The 14,507-nt window shown below is 52.5% G+C and overlaps 13 non-coding genes and 2 pseudogenes across 13 annotated transcripts; all 15 read left to right on the top strand.

Annotated features, from left to right (window-relative positions):
* Nucleotides 1-802: 802 nt before the first annotated feature.
* LOC144151242 (5S ribosomal RNA) lies at nt 803-921 on the top strand (annotated as a pseudogene).
* Nucleotides 922-1,457: 536 nt separating this feature from the next.
* LOC144151116 (5S ribosomal RNA) lies at nt 1,458-1,576 on the top strand. The gene has a single exon (XR_013318721.1). It is a non-coding gene; the product is annotated as a 5S ribosomal RNA (ribosomal RNA).
* A 537-nt stretch (nt 1,577-2,113) lies between these two features.
* Nucleotides 2,114-2,232, top strand: LOC144151115 (5S ribosomal RNA). Its single transcript, XR_013318720.1, has one exon. It is a non-coding gene; the product is annotated as a 5S ribosomal RNA (ribosomal RNA).
* A 536-nt stretch (nt 2,233-2,768) lies between these two features.
* LOC144151114 (5S ribosomal RNA) lies at nt 2,769-2,887 on the top strand. The gene has a single exon (XR_013318719.1). It is a non-coding gene; the product is annotated as a 5S ribosomal RNA (ribosomal RNA).
* Nucleotides 2,888-3,424: 537 nt separating this feature from the next.
* LOC144151113 (5S ribosomal RNA) lies at nt 3,425-3,543 on the top strand. Its single transcript, XR_013318718.1, has one exon. It is a non-coding gene; the product is annotated as a 5S ribosomal RNA (ribosomal RNA).
* Nucleotides 3,544-4,080: 537 nt separating this feature from the next.
* LOC144151112 (5S ribosomal RNA) lies at nt 4,081-4,199 on the top strand. Its single transcript, XR_013318717.1, has one exon. It is a non-coding gene; the product is annotated as a 5S ribosomal RNA (ribosomal RNA).
* A 536-nt stretch (nt 4,200-4,735) lies between these two features.
* On the top strand, nt 4,736-4,854 carry LOC144151111 (5S ribosomal RNA). The gene has a single exon (XR_013318716.1). It is a non-coding gene; the product is annotated as a 5S ribosomal RNA (ribosomal RNA).
* A 537-nt stretch (nt 4,855-5,391) lies between these two features.
* Nucleotides 5,392-5,510, top strand: LOC144151110 (5S ribosomal RNA). The gene has a single exon (XR_013318715.1). It is a non-coding gene; the product is annotated as a 5S ribosomal RNA (ribosomal RNA).
* Nucleotides 5,511-6,046: 536 nt separating this feature from the next.
* On the top strand, nt 6,047-6,165 carry LOC144151109 (5S ribosomal RNA). The gene has a single exon (XR_013318714.1). It is a non-coding gene; the product is annotated as a 5S ribosomal RNA (ribosomal RNA).
* A 536-nt stretch (nt 6,166-6,701) lies between these two features.
* LOC144151200 (5S ribosomal RNA) lies at nt 6,702-6,820 on the top strand. Its single transcript, XR_013318801.1, has one exon. It is a non-coding gene; the product is annotated as a 5S ribosomal RNA (ribosomal RNA).
* A 537-nt stretch (nt 6,821-7,357) lies between these two features.
* LOC144151108 (5S ribosomal RNA) lies at nt 7,358-7,476 on the top strand. Its single transcript, XR_013318713.1, has one exon. It is a non-coding gene; the product is annotated as a 5S ribosomal RNA (ribosomal RNA).
* Nucleotides 7,477-12,418: 4,942 nt separating this feature from the next.
* LOC144151264 (5S ribosomal RNA) lies at nt 12,419-12,537 on the top strand (annotated as a pseudogene).
* Nucleotides 12,538-13,073: 536 nt separating this feature from the next.
* On the top strand, nt 13,074-13,192 carry LOC144151107 (5S ribosomal RNA). The gene has a single exon (XR_013318712.1). It is a non-coding gene; the product is annotated as a 5S ribosomal RNA (ribosomal RNA).
* Nucleotides 13,193-13,727: 535 nt separating this feature from the next.
* LOC144151105 (5S ribosomal RNA) lies at nt 13,728-13,846 on the top strand. The gene has a single exon (XR_013318710.1). It is a non-coding gene; the product is annotated as a 5S ribosomal RNA (ribosomal RNA).
* Nucleotides 13,847-14,382: 536 nt separating this feature from the next.
* LOC144151104 (5S ribosomal RNA) lies at nt 14,383-14,501 on the top strand. The gene has a single exon (XR_013318709.1). It is a non-coding gene; the product is annotated as a 5S ribosomal RNA (ribosomal RNA).
* Nucleotides 14,502-14,507: the final 6 nt, after the last annotated feature.

Here is a 14,507-nt window from a genome sequence, read left to right as displayed (position 1 = left end):
ATTATGTTGTGTCCACTGTAGATTATATATCGTACAGAGGAGGCGGGTACCTGCGTGAAGTGGTGTCAGCTTTTCGTTTCTTGTCGGTGCGTTTTTCATTAGACTATCTTTCTACTGTGACCCGTAAAAGACTATCTCGGGATTTAGTGGAAACCCTGTTTCCAGAACCAGTATATCGCTCCATGTATAAGAGTAGACACCGGCCTGACGTGCTAAAGAGAGTGAAGAAAATGGCTGTTCCTGGTGGGATTAAGTCTTTCTTTTTCAACCTGCATACGAACACTCTTCCTGTCATGACATGGCAGGAGAGGAGGGGAGTTTACCTGCCATGGGGACCTGACTGCTACCTGTGTAAGAAACCAGAGACCATAGAACATGTTTTTCTGGACTGCTGGGACGCAGTTTTCTTCTGGGACGTCCTCCAGAGAACAATTAAGAAAGAACTACCTTTGACTGCTCAAGGCATCCGCTATCTCGAGTTACAACCAGATGTAATCCCGTACGACCTCATTTTTCTTCTGGGGTTGCACGCAATATGGCAGAGCAGGCTAGCGGTACGGCATAATGTAAATGCCCGATCCGTTCATGGTTATTTTATTGAAAACGTGTGCAAGGTCCGTGAAGTGTTAAAAATGTGTTATGATGATGATGTTCTGGATTTATGTAACAAATTGATTGAAATGAAAGTCCATTGGAATGTAAATATCGTTTAATGTGGTTGTGAAGTGATTGTTTGTTACACTGAGAAAAATGCTGTTTTGAAATGCTCTTGTTGAGTTTTGCAATAAAGAAAAAAAAAAAAAAAATCGGCCATACCATGCTGAATACGCCGGTTCTCGTCCGATCACCGAAGCTAAGCAGCATTGGGCTCGGTCAGTACTTGGGAGGGAGACCACCTGGGAACACCGAGTGCCGATGGCATCCTCTTTTGCTTTTTAAAACTTTCCGTATTAATTTGCGTTCAAAGAGTTGTTTCTATTTTTTTTTCCCCCACCAAGTTTCGTTTGCCCCCTGGCGGTGGCGGGGGCGCGGAAGGACCACTAGATGATGCTTCGCCGCAGCGCAGCGGGCGAGTTAGCCGATTTTCCACCCTTCGTTGGGCGCGGCGGATTACCTGTGACTGACTCGTCTTTCTATCTGCCCCTCGAAGGTCGTGAAAGCAGGCATTTCGCACTTCCGGAGCACCTGCGGCTAATGTGCGACAAACGGAAGCATTCCCCAACGTCTAGCCAGCGTGACCACAACGACTCAAGGCCACATTCGTTTCCAAAAGTGTTCCCCAAGTGCGCGCAGCAATGTTCGGCGACTTGAGGGCTTCGTGCGACGTCGCGGGATCCCTAGGATATGGAGTGATGTGTTGCGGCGGCCGTGTGTCCTGCCGAACAACAGGTGAAATGGTAGAGATGCTGGTTGTTGGTGTAATGTGTTATAAAAAGGCACGTAAGGCTTCGATTCTCGCCATCGGCCATACCATGCTGAATACGCCGGTTCTCGTCCGATCACCGAAGCTAAGCAGCATTGGGCTCGGTCAGTACTTGGGAGGGAGACCACCTGGGAACACCGAGTGCCGATGGCATCCTCTTTTGCTTTTTAAAACTTTCCGTATTAATTTGCGTTCAAAGAGTTGTTTCTATTTTTTTTTTCCCCCACCAAGTTTCGTTTGCCCCCTGGCGGTGGCGGGGGCGCGGAAGGACCACTAGATGATGCTTCGCCGCAGCGCAGCGGGCGAGTTAGCCGATTTTCCACCCTTCGTTGGGCGCGGCGGATTACCTGTGACTGACTCGTCTTTCTATCTGCCCCTCGAAGGTCGTGAAAGCAGGCATTTCGCACTTCCGGAGCACCTGCGGCTAATGTGCGACAAACGGAAGCATTCCCCAACGTCTAGCCAGCGTGACCACAACGACTCAAGGCCACATTCGTTTCCAAAAGTGTTCCCCAAGTGCGCGCAGCAATGTTCGGCGACTTGAGGGCTTCGTGCGACGTCGCGGGATCCCTAGGATATGGAGTGATGTGTTGCGGCGGCCGTGTGTCCTGCCGAACAACAGGTGAAATGGTAGAGATGCTGGTTGTTGGTGTAATGTGTTATAAAAAGGCACGTAAGGCTTCGATTCTCGCCATCGGCCATACCATGCTGAATACGCCGGTTCTCGTCCGATCACCGAAGCTAAGCAGCATTGGGCTCGGTCAGTACTTGGGAGGGAGACCACCTGGGAACACCGAGTGCCGATGGCATCCTCTTTTGCTTTTTAAAACTTTCCGTATTAATTTGCGTTCAAAGAGTTGTTTCTATTTTTTTTTCCCCCACCAAGTTTCGTTTGCCCCCTGGCGGTGGCGGGGGCGCGGAAGGACCACTAGATGATGCTTCGCCGCAGCGCAGCGGGCGAGTTAGCCGATTTTCCACCCTTCGTTGGGCGCGGCGGATTACCTGTGACTGACTCGTCTTTCTATCTGCCCCTCGAAGGTCGTGAAAGCAGGCATTTCGCACTTCCGGAGCACCTGCGGCTAATGTGCGACAAACGGAAGCATTCCCCAACGTCTAGCCAGCGTGACCACAACGACTCAAGGCCACATTCGTTTCCAAAAGTGTTCCCCAAGTGCGCGCAGCAATGTTCGGCGACTTGAGGGCTTCGTGCGACGTCGCGGGATCCCTAGGATATGGAGTGATGTGTTGCGGCGGCCGTGTGTCCTGCCGAACAACAGGTGAAATGGTAGAGATGCTGGTTGTTGGTGTAATGTGTTATAAAAAGGCACGTAAGGCTTCGATTCTCGCCATCGGCCATACCATGCTGAATACGCCGGTTCTCGTCCGATCACCGAAGCTAAGCAGCATTGGGCTCGGTCAGTACTTGGGAGGGAGACCACCTGGGAACACCGAGTGCCGATGGCATCCTCTTTTGCTTTTTAAAACTTTCCGTATTAATTTGCGTTCAAAGAGTTGTTTCTATTTTTTTTTTCCCCCACCAAGTTTCGTTTGCCCCCTGGCGGTGGCGGGGGCGCGGAAGGACCACTAGATGATGCTTCGCCGCAGCGCAGCGGGCGAGTTAGCCGATTTTCCACCCTTCGTTGGGCGCGGCGGATTACCTGTGACTGACTCGTCTTTCTATCTGCCCCTCGAAGGTCGTGAAAGCAGGCATTTCGCACTTCCGGAGCACCTGCGGCTAATGTGCGACAAACGGAAGCATTCCCCAACGTCTAGCCAGCGTGACCACAACGACTCAAGGCCACATTCGTTTCCAAAAGTGTTCCCCAAGTGCGCGCAGCAATGTTCGGCGACTTGAGGGCTTCGTGCGACGTCGCGGGATCCCTAGGATATGGAGTGATGTGTTGCGGCGGCCGTGTGTCCTGCCGAACAACAGGTGAAATGGTAGAGATGCTGGTTGTTGGTGTAATGTGTTATAAAAAGGCACGTAAGGCTTCGATTCTCGCCATCGGCCATACCATGCTGAATACGCCGGTTCTCGTCCGATCACCGAAGCTAAGCAGCATTGGGCTCGGTCAGTACTTGGGAGGGAGACCACCTGGGAACACCGAGTGCCGATGGCATCCTCTTTTGCTTTTTAAAACTTTCCGTATTAATTTGCGTTCAAAGAGTTGTTTCTATTTTTTTTTTCCCCCACCAAGTTTCGTTTGCCCCCTGGCGGTGGCAGGGGCGCGGAAGGACCACTAGATGATGCTTCGCCGCAGCGCAGCGGGCGAGTTAGCCGATTTTCCACCCTTCGTTGGGCGCGGCGGATTACCTGTGACTGACTCGTCTTTCTATCTGCCCCTCGAAGGTCGTGAAAGCAGGCATTTCGCACTTCCGGAGCACCTGCGGCTAATGTGCGACAAACGGAAGCATTCCCCAACGTCTAGCCAGCGTGACCACAACGACTCAAGGCCACATTCGTTTCCAAAAGTGTTCCCCAAGTGCGCGCAGCAATGTTCGGCGACTTGAGGGCTTCGTGCGACGTCGCGGGATCCCTAGGATATGGAGTGATGTGTTGCGGCGGCCGTGTGTCCTGCCGAACAACAGGTGAAATGGTAGAGATGCTGGTTGTTGGTGTAATGTGTTATAAAAAGGCACGTAGGGCTTCGATTATCGCCATCGGCCATACCATGCTGAATACGCCGGTTCTCGTCCGATCACCGAAGCTAAGCAGCATTGGGCTCGGTCAGTACTTGGGAGGGAGACCACCTGGGAACACCGAGTGCCGATGGCATCCTCTTTTGCTTTTTAAAACTTTCCGTATTAATTTGCGTTCAAAGAGTTGTTTCTATTTTTTTTTCCCCCACCAAGTTTCGTTTGCCCCCTGGCGGTGGCGGGGGCGCGGAAGGACCACTAGATGATGCTTCGCCGCAGCGCAGCGGGCGAGTTAGCCGATTTTCCACCCTTCGTTGGGCGCGGCGGATTACCTGTGACTGACTCGTCTTTCTATCTGCCCCTCGAAGGTCGTGAAAGCAGGCATTATGCACTTCCGGAGCACCTGCGGCTAATGTGCGACAAACGGAAGCATTCCCCAACGTCTAGCCAGCGTGACCACAACGACTCAAGGCCACATTCGTTTCCAAAAGTGTTCCCCAAGTGCGCGCAGCAATGTTCGGCGACTTGAGGGCTTCGTGCGACGTCGCGGGATCCCTAGGATATGGAGTGATGTGTTGCGGCGGCCGTGTGTCCTGCCGAACAACAGGTGAAATGGTAGAGATGCTGGTTGTTGGTGTAATGTGTTATAAAAAGGCACGTAAGGCTTCGATTCTCGCCATCGGCCATACCATGCTGAATACGCCGGTTCTCGTCCGATCACCGAAGCTAAGCAGCATTGGGCTCGGTCAGTACTTGGGAGGGAGACCACCTGGGAACACCGAGTGCCGATGGCATCCTCTTTTGCTTTTTAAAACTTTCCGTATTAATTTGCGTTCAAAGAGTTGTTTCTATTTTTTTTTTCCCCCACCAAGTTTCGTTTGCCCCCTGGCGGTGGCGGGGGCGCGGAAGGACCACTAGATGATGCTTCGCCGCAGCGCAGCGGGCGAGTTAGCCGATTTTCCACCCTTCGTTGGGCGCGGCGGATTACCTGTGACTGACTCGTCTTTCTATCTGCCCCTCGAAGGTCGTGAAAGCAGGCATTTCGCACTTCCGGAGCACCTGCGGCTAATGTGCGACAAACGGAAGCATTCCCCAACGTCTAGCCAGCGTGACCACAACGACTCAAGGCCACATTCGTTTCCAAAAGTGTTCCCCAAGTGCGCGCAGCAATGTTCGGCGACTTGAGGGCTTCGTGCGACGTCGCGGGATCCCTAGGATATGGAGTGATGTGTTGCGGCGGCCGTGTGTCCTGCCGAACAACAGGTGAAATGGTAGAGATGCTGGTTGTTGGTGTAATGTGTTATAAAAAGGCACGTAAGGCTTCGATTCTCGCCATCGGCCATACCATGCTGAATACGCCGGTTCTCGTCCGATCACCGAAGCTAAGCAGCATTGGGCTCGGTCAGTACTTGGGAGGGAGACCACCTGGGAACACCGAGTGCCGATGGCATCCTCTTTTGCTTTTTAAAACTTTCCGTATTAATTTGCGTTCAAAGAGTTGTTTCTATTTTTTTTTCCCCCACCAAGTTTCGTTTGCCCCCTGGCGGTGGCAGGGGCGCGGAAGGACCACTAGATGATGCTTCGCCGCAGCGCAGCGGGCGAGTTAGCCGATTTTCCACCCTTCGTTGGGCGCGGCGGATTACCTGTGACTGACTCGTCTTTCTATCTGCCCCTCGAAGGTCGTGAAAGCAGGCATTTCGCACTTCCGGAGCACCTGCGGCTAATGTGCGACAAACGGAAGCATTCCCCAACGTCTAGCCAGCGTGACCACAACGACTCAAGGCCACATTCGTTTCCAAAAGTGTTCCCCAAGTGCGCGCAGCAATGTTCGGCGACTTGAGGGCTTCGTGCGACGTCGCGGGATCCCTAGGATATGGAGTGATGTGTTGCGGCGGCCGTGTGTCCTGCCGAACAACAGGTGAAATGGTAGAGATGCTGGTTGTTGGTGTAATGTGTTATAAAAAGGCACGTAGGGCTTCGATTATCGCCATCGGCCATACCATGCTGAATACGCCGGTTCTCGTCCGATCACCGAAGCTAAGCAGCATTGGGCTCGGTCAGTACTTGGGAGGGAGACCACCTGGGAACACCGAGTGCCGATGGCATCCTCTTTTGCTTTTTAAAACTTTCCGTATTAATTTGCGTTCAAAGAGTTGTTTCTATTTTTTTTTCCCCCACCAAGTTTCGTTTGCCCCCTGGCGGTGGCGGGGGCGCGGAAGGACCACTAGATGATGCTTCGCCGCAGCGCAGCGGGCGAGTTAGCCGATTTTCCACCCTTCGTTGGGCGCGGCGGATTACCTGTGACTGACTCGTCTTTCTATCTGCCCCTCGAAGGTCGTGAAAGCAGGCATTTCGCACTTCCGGAGCACCTGCGGCTAATGTGCGACAAACGGAAGCATTCCCCAACGTCTAGCCAGCGTGACCACAACGACTCAAGGCCACATTCGTTTCCAAAAGTGTTCCCCAAGTGCGCGCAGCAATGTTCGGCGACTTGAGGGCTTCGTGCGACGTCGCGGGATCCCTAGGATATGGAGTGATGTGTTGCGGCGGCCGTGTGTCCTGCCGAACAACAGGTGAAATGGTAGAGATGCTGGTTGTTGGTGTAATGTGTTATAAAAAGGCACGTAAGGCTTCGATTCTCGCCATCGGCCATACCATACTGAATACGCCGGTTCTCGTCCGATCACCGAAGCTAAGCAGCATTGGGCTCGGTCAGTACTTGGGAGGGAGACCACCTGGGAACACCGAGTGCCGATGGCATCCTCTTTTGCTTTTTAAAACTTTCCGTATTAATTTGCGTTCAAAGAGTTGTTTCTATTTTTTTTTTCCCCCACCAAGTTTCGTTTGCCCCCTGGCGGTGGCGGGGGCGCGGAAGGACCACTAGATGATGCTTCGCCGCAGCGCAGCGGGCGAGTTAGCCGATTTTCCACCCTTCGTTGGGCGCGGCGGATTACCTGTGACTGAGTCGTCTTTCTATCTGCCCCTCGAAGGTCGTGAAAGCAGGCATTTCGCACTTCCGGAGCACCTGCGGCTAATGTGCGACAAACGGAAGCATTCCCCAACGTCTAGCCAGCGTGACCACAACGACTCAAGGCCACATTCGTTTCCAAAAGTGTTCCCCAAGTGCGCGCAGCAATGTTCGGCGACTTGAGGGCTTCGTGCGACGTCGCGGGATCCCTAGGATATGGAGTGATGTGTTGCGGCGGCCGTGTGTCCTGCCGAACAACAGGTGAAATGGTAGAGATGCTGGTTGTTGGTGTAATGTGTTATAAAAAGGCACGTAAGGCTTCGATTCTCGCCATCGGCCATACCATGCTGAATACGCCGGTTCTCGTCCGATCACCGAAGCTAAGCAGCATTGGGCTCGGTCAGTACTTGGGAGGGAGACCACCTGGGAACACCGAGTGCCGATGGCATCCTCTTTTGCTTTTTAAAACTTTCCGTATTAATTTGCGTTCAAAGAGTTGTTTCTATTTTTTTTTTCCCCCACCAAGTTTCGTTTGCCCCCTGGCGGTGGCGGGGGCGCGGAAGGACCACTAGATGATGCTTCGCCGCAGCGCAGCGGGCGAGTTAGCCGATTTTCCACCCTTCGTTGGGCGCGGCGGATTACCTGTGACTGAGTCGTCTTTCTATCTGCCCCTCGAAGGTCGTGAAAGCAGGCATTTCGCACTTCCGGAGCACCTGCGGCTAATGTGCGACAAACGGAAGCATTCCCCAACGTCTAGCCAGCGTGACCACAACGACTCAAGGCCACATTCGTTTCCAAAAGTGTTCCCCAAGTGCGCGCAGCAATGTTCGGCGACTTGAGGGCTTCGTGCGACGTCGCGGGATCCCTAGGATATGGAGTGATGTGTTGCGGCGGCCGTGTGTCCTGCCGAACAACAGGTGAAATGGTAGAGATGCTGGTTGTTGGTGTAATGTGTTATAAAAAGGCACGTAAGGCTTCGATTCTCGAAAAGGAAATCAAGAGAGAAGAGTGGAAGGTGGCGGGTTTTGACCTGCCTGATTCTACAACGAGGACTGTGCGAATGACCCTTCACGAAGGCATCACGCCGGACTCAATCCCCGAGCTGTTCGCGTACGGGGAAGGGTCGGTGTTGTGTGTAGTGCCCGGTCGAGCCCCCACGTGCCTGCGATGCAGGATGAGGGGCCACATCAGGCGCGACTGCCAGACCCCGCAGTGTGTGAAGTGTCGCGGGTTTGGGCACACTCGTCAGGACTGCGTGCGCACGTATGCGCGCGTAGCCGGCAATGGGCGAGCGAGTGACACCACGAGCAACCTCATGGACGAGGAGGAAGCGGAGAACGCGGCGACCGCGGCGACCGCGTCGTCGAGCGCGCCCAACAACGAGCGTAACAGTGCCGGAATTACAGCTCCGGCGGAGACCACCGTAACAACAACGAACGACGACGGAGCCAAGATGGCCGCGAAAGAAGCTACGGCCGAGGGAGACACCGAGGAAGCCGGAAAGCACGGCGAAAAGGAGCAGGAGGGAGCGCCTGCAAACCCAATGCTGGAGGAGAGCGAGGATGTTCAGGAAGAGGAGGTGAGACAGACGGGAGAGGAGGAGAGCGACAGCGGGGTTGCCATGGAAGTGTCGCAGGCCAGCGCGAAGCGTCCCCGCGAGAAAGGAGAGGAGGTTGTCGCGGCGCAACGGCTGCGGAGCCTTGAACATGAATGGAAGACGGCGACGGGGAAGAAGGGGAAATACCTTCCTACCCCGCGAACGGCGTGTCGTGATCGCGAACTCGCAGCAACAGGCGACAGCGCCGGTGAACATCCGCCGCCCAGCCAAAAGTGAGTCGTCGTGCCGGTTTCGGGTGGTCAAGGGGTGTGCGAGTGTGAACAATCTCTCCCGTGCTTGCGTCAGGAGTGTCGTCTTTTGGCGGCCCACTACGTGTGGGCACGCTTAATGTGCGTGGACTGAGCTGCAGGCGAAGACAATACCAGGTGCGGCGGCTGCTTCACGAGAGAGACTTGGACGTGGTCGCCATCCAAGAGACCAAGGTAGATAGCGAAAGCGGTACAGACTGCATGGTTGCCCCGTTTCGAGCGCGTTTTAACGTTTGTGTTAGCCATGCATCTGGAAACTCGGCAGGCTGCTGCGTATTTGTTAGAATTACGGCCGGCATTAATGTTCAGAGTGTTGTTGTAGGCGACCAAGGTAGATTTGTTGTATGCGATTTTTCGAGGGGCATTTATAGCTGTCGTGTTGTTTGTCTGTATGCCCCTACGAAAGTCAAGGAGAGGCTGAATTTTTTCCGGGACATCGAGCCCCTTATAGATTGTAACAGACATATTTTTGTTTTGGGGGATTTCAACTGTGTGTGGGAGGACGACGACCGCCTAGGTGGTGTTAAGCGTAGGGATGAGAGCGCCGACTTTCTCGCTGGATTGATAGCGCGGTTACAGTTAGCCGACGCCGCGCACCTTGCCAGGGGAGGAAAATGTAGCAGTTTTACCCACCATCAGGGGGCTAGCCAAGCGCGACTTGACAGGATTTATGTGTCGGCAGAATTAGCAGTACTCTGTAATAATTATTCCGTCGAGCCGGTGTCCTTCAGCGACCACAGCCTGGTCACGGTTACATTAGGGCAAAAGAAAAAGAGGAGGCTCTGCTATGAAACGTGGAAATTTAATGCTCGATTACTAGAGGATGAGGGGTTTGTTGAGGCGACGAGGGAAGCTATTGTATCTTTGTCATCAGACGATAGCAGGAGTAGTGAAGAAAAGTGGGAGCTTTTTAAACAGAGTGTAAAAATGAAAGCTATAGAAAGGGGCAGTGTAATTCAATTCCAAGCTCGTAAGGAGGAAAATAGTTTAAGACAGCACTTGGAGAAATTACTTAGAGTAGAAGAAGATAGGTCCGATACCTTCACTGCAGATGTTAGAGACATAAAGCATAAATTAGAACTAATAGATGAACAAAAATACAGAGGTGCAGTCATCCGGGCGAGGTCAGAGAAATTGTTAGGAGGGGAAGCGCCAACCAAACGAGCCTTATCAGACGAGAAGCTGTACGCGCGCAAAAACGAAATAACCGAAATAGAATACAAAGGCATGGTGAGAAACGACCAAGAGTCCATCCAGAAAGCTTTCGAGGAGCACTATGCTCAGCTCTTTTCTCTACAGTGCCCCTCCAAAAGTGGGTTCGAGGCCGAATTCTTATCTTGTTTACCGAAACTAGAGTCTGCAGAAACAGAATCGTTGGAACTAGATGTTAGTGTTGTAGAGATAATTAAGGCTATAGAAGACTTAAATCCAGGTAAATCGCCAGGACCTGACGGCCTCACGGCCGCTTTCTACAAGGAATTTAAATGCGAAATGGCATCCGCCTTGCAGAGAGTGTTCTCTGAAGCGTTGGAGAAGGGGGCGTTGCCAGTTTCTTTTTCTAGAGCACACACAATTTTGTTCCCCAAGTGTGAGGTTGAAGCAAAACTGAAGAGTGTTAATGGCTACAGGCCGATTACACTCACCAATGTAGACTACAAGATATTCATGAAGGTCCTTTCAAATAGGTTGCAAACTGTAATAGGAAATATCGTAGGAGACCACCAAACGTGTGGTATAAGAGGCAGGTCAATATTCACGAACATCCACGTTGCAAGAAGCATTTTTGAATATTGCGATAGCGAGGCTCTCAGAGTGGCTATGTTGCAAATTGATCTCTCGAAAGCCTTTGATCGCGTCCCGCACGAAGTTCTTTTTTCTATCTTAGAGTATGTGGGGCTGGGATCAGTGCTGTGTAAGGGAGTGCGTATGGCGTATTTAAACTGTACAACGAGTCTCATAGTTAATGGCGAGCTTTCGAGGCGCATAGATGTCCGCTCGTCTGTCAGGCAGGGTTGTCCGATGTCGCCGTTGTTGTTTTCCTTGTTCTTGGAGCCCTTGTGCAGGAAAATTCTAAGTAGCGACAAGGTCAATGGTTTTGAGGTAGAGTCGAGTGAGGTGCGCATACTTGCATATGCAGATGATGTGGCTATTTTTGCCACAGACGAAGAAAGTGTTCGCGGGGCTCTGTCCATCACACAGAGATATTGTGATATGAGCGGAAGTGTAATAAACAGGGATAAGTGCTTGGGGGTGTGGCATGGGGTGTGGGATGAGCCTCCCACTGTATTCGAGAATATTCGCTGGGAGACTACACCAACTACGTACCTAGGCGTACCTTTAGACCGGTACAAAGAAAACACTAAATTTTGGAGCGAAAAGGCGGCAGAGGCTCGTGCCCAGACAGGGCGATGGGCGGGGAAAGATTTGTCAATTTTTGCCCGTGCCACTGTTTGCAATGTCTTCCTGGCGGCAAAGATTTGGTACGTGTTACAGGCATTGTTTTGCACCAGGGCAAATCTCCAGCTGCTCCACCGCGTGTTCGCCACATTTGTGTGGAACTCCGCGTGGGAGCGAACAGCGAGGACAAACTTGTTTCGTACGGTAGACAGCGGAGGTCTTGGTCTGGGGCATCTCTTCTTGAGACAGGTTGTATCGCGGTTCATGTTCCTCAGGGATCAACGTGACCCATTCCTACGCACTTACATGCAGGTCACGTTGGCTGGTGAACTCCCCAACTTTGTTGTGTCATCGTGTGTGGGAATGTCGAGAGTGTCGTCGCGTTATCTGCGGGAGGTTGTTTTGTCTTTTAATTTTTTAGCATGTAGGTTTTCATTAGAGTATTTAAGTAGTGTTAGTAGACGAGTGCTGTATAAAGATTTAGTGAGTGTTGTTTTTCCTACACCTTTGTATAGACGTGTGTACGCAGGCCGCCCCGGCCAGAATGTTTTAAAACGCGTTAAAAAGATGTGGTTACCGCCGGGAGTAAAGACTTTCTTTTTTAACCTTCACACCGGCACGCTACCGGTACTGGTTTGGATGCACGAAAAAGGCCTGTTCGTGCCTTGGGGCACAGACTGCAGGTTGTGTAAGAAGCCGGAGACCGTAGAGCATGTGTTTATCGACTGTTGGGATGCTGTGTTCTATTGGGACGTCCTTCAGCGCACGCTGCAGAAGAACCTCCCAATAGACCCCTACGGGATCCGGTTTCTTCCAGTTGTAAATAACGAATACCCGTATGACGCGATCATGCTCTTGGGGCTGCATAGTATCTGGCGGAGCCGCATGGCTGTCAGAAACAGCGATCCAAGGGCCCGGTCTGTTCAAGAGTACTTTGTTGAAAGTGTGGCAAGAATACGTGAAGTGATGGAGAAGGAAAAAGTGGACGAGGAAGTGTTGTCGTTGTTCAGTGAACTGATTAAGATGAAAGTGCACTGGTTCCCCAGGTAATACCTGGTCCAGTTACTGTTTGTATAGTTGTTATTTTGTTATGCTTTCTACGGCAATAAAGAAAAAAAAAAAAAAAAAAAATTGGCCATACCATGCTGAATACGCCGGTTCTCGTCCGATCACCGAAGCTAAGCAGCATTGGGCTCGGTCAGTACTTGGGAGGGAGACCACCTGGGAACACCGAGTGCCGATGGCATCCTCTTTTGCTTTTTAAAACTTTCCGTATTAATTTGCGTTCAAAGAGTTGTTTCTATTTTTTTTCCCCCCACCAAGTTTCGTTTGCCCCCTGGCGGTGGCGGGGGCGCGGAAGGACCACTAGATGATGCTTCGCCGCAGCGCAGCGGGCGAGTTAGCCGATTTTCCACCCTTCGTTGGGCGCGGCGGATTACCTGTGACTGACTCGTCTTTCTATCTGCCCCTCGAAGGTCGTGAAAGCAGGCATTTCGCACTTCCGGAGCACCTGCGGCTAATGTGCGACAAACGGAAGCATTCCCCAACGTCTAGCCAGCGTGACCACAACGACTCAAGGCCACATTCGTTTCCAAAAGTGTTCCCCAAGTGCGCGCAGCAATGTTCGGCGACTTGAGGGCTTCGTGCGACGTCGCGGGATCCCTAGGATATGGAGTGATGTGTTGCGGCGGCCGTGTGTCCTGCCGAACAACAGGTGAAATGGTAGAGATGCTGGTTGTTGGTGTAATGTGTTATAAAAAGGCACGTAAGGCTTCGATTCTCGCCATCGGCCATACCATGCTGAATACGCCGGTTCTCGTCCGATCACCGAAGCTAAGCAGCATTGGGCTCGGTCAGTACTTGGGAGGGAGACCACCTGGGAACACCGAGTGCCGATGGCATCCTCTTTTGCTTTTTAAAACTTTCCGTATTGATTTGCGTTCAAAGAGTTGTTTCTATTTTTTTTCCCCCACCAAGTTTCGTTTGCCCCCTGGCGGTGGCGGGGGCGCGGAAGGACCACTAGATGATGCTTCGCCGCAGCGCAGCGGGCGAGTTAGCCGATTTTCCACCCTTCGTTGGGCGCGGCGGATTACCTGTGACTGACTCGTCTTTCTATCTGCCCCTCGAACGTCGTGAAAGCAGGCATTTCGCACTTCCGGAGCACCTGCGGCTAATGTGCGACAAACGGAAGCATTCCCCAACGTCTAGCCAGCGTGACCACAACGACTCAAGGCCACATTCGTTTCCAAAAGTGTTCCCCAAGTGCGCGCAGCAATGTTCGGCGACTTGAGGGCTTCGTGCGACGTCGCGGGATCCCTAGGATATGGAGTGATGTGTTGCGGCGGCCGTGTGTCCTGCCGAACAACAGGTGAAATGGTAGAGATGCTGGTTGTTGGTGTAATGTGTTATAAAAAGGCACGTAAGGCTTCGATTCTCGCCATCGGCCATACCATGCTGAATACGCCGGTTCTCGTCCGATCACCGAAGCTAAGCAGCATTGGGCTCGGTCAGTACTTGGGAGGGAGACCACCTGGGAACACCGAGTGCCGATGGCATCCTCTTTTGCTTTTTAAAACTTTCCGTATTAATTTGCGTTCAAAGAGTTGTTTCTATTTTTTTTTCCCCCACCAAGTTTCGTTTGCCCCCTGGCGGTGGCGGGGGCGCGGAAGGACCACTAGATGATGCTTCGCCGCAGCGCAGCGGGCGAGTTAGCCGATTTTCCACCCTTCGTTGGGCGCGGCGGATTACCTGTGACTGACTCGTCTTTCTATCTGCCCCTCGAAGGTCGTGAAAGCAGGCATTTCGCACTTCCGGAGCACCTGCGGCTAATGTGCGACAAACGGAAGCATTCCCCAACGTCTAGCCAGCGTGACCACAACGACTCAAGGCCACATTCGTTTCCAAAAGTGTTCCCCAAGTGCGCGCAGCAATGTTCGGCGACTTGAGGGCTTCGTGCGACGTCGCGGGATCCCTAGGATATGGAGTGATGTGTTGCGGCGGCCGTGTGTCCTGCCGAACAACAGGTGAAATGGTAGAGATGCTGGTTGTTGGTGTAATGTGTTATAAAAAGGCACGTAAGGCTTCGATTCTCGCCATCGGCCATACCATGCTGAATACGCCGGTTCTCGTCCGATCACCGAAGCTAAGCAGCATTGGGCTCGGTCAGTACTTGGGAGGGAGACCACCTGGGAACACCGAGTGCCGATGGCATCCTCT

Source organism: Haemaphysalis longicornis, unplaced genomic scaffold (assembly GCF_048455015.1).
Source record: "Haemaphysalis longicornis isolate Haplotype H1 unplaced genomic scaffold, Haemaphysalis longicornis Haplotype H1 scaffold_88, whole genome shotgun sequence".
Lineage (NCBI taxonomy): Eukaryota > Metazoa > Arthropoda > Arachnida > Ixodida > Ixodidae > Haemaphysalis > Haemaphysalis longicornis.
This window is presented reverse-complemented; position numbering and strand designations above follow the sequence as displayed.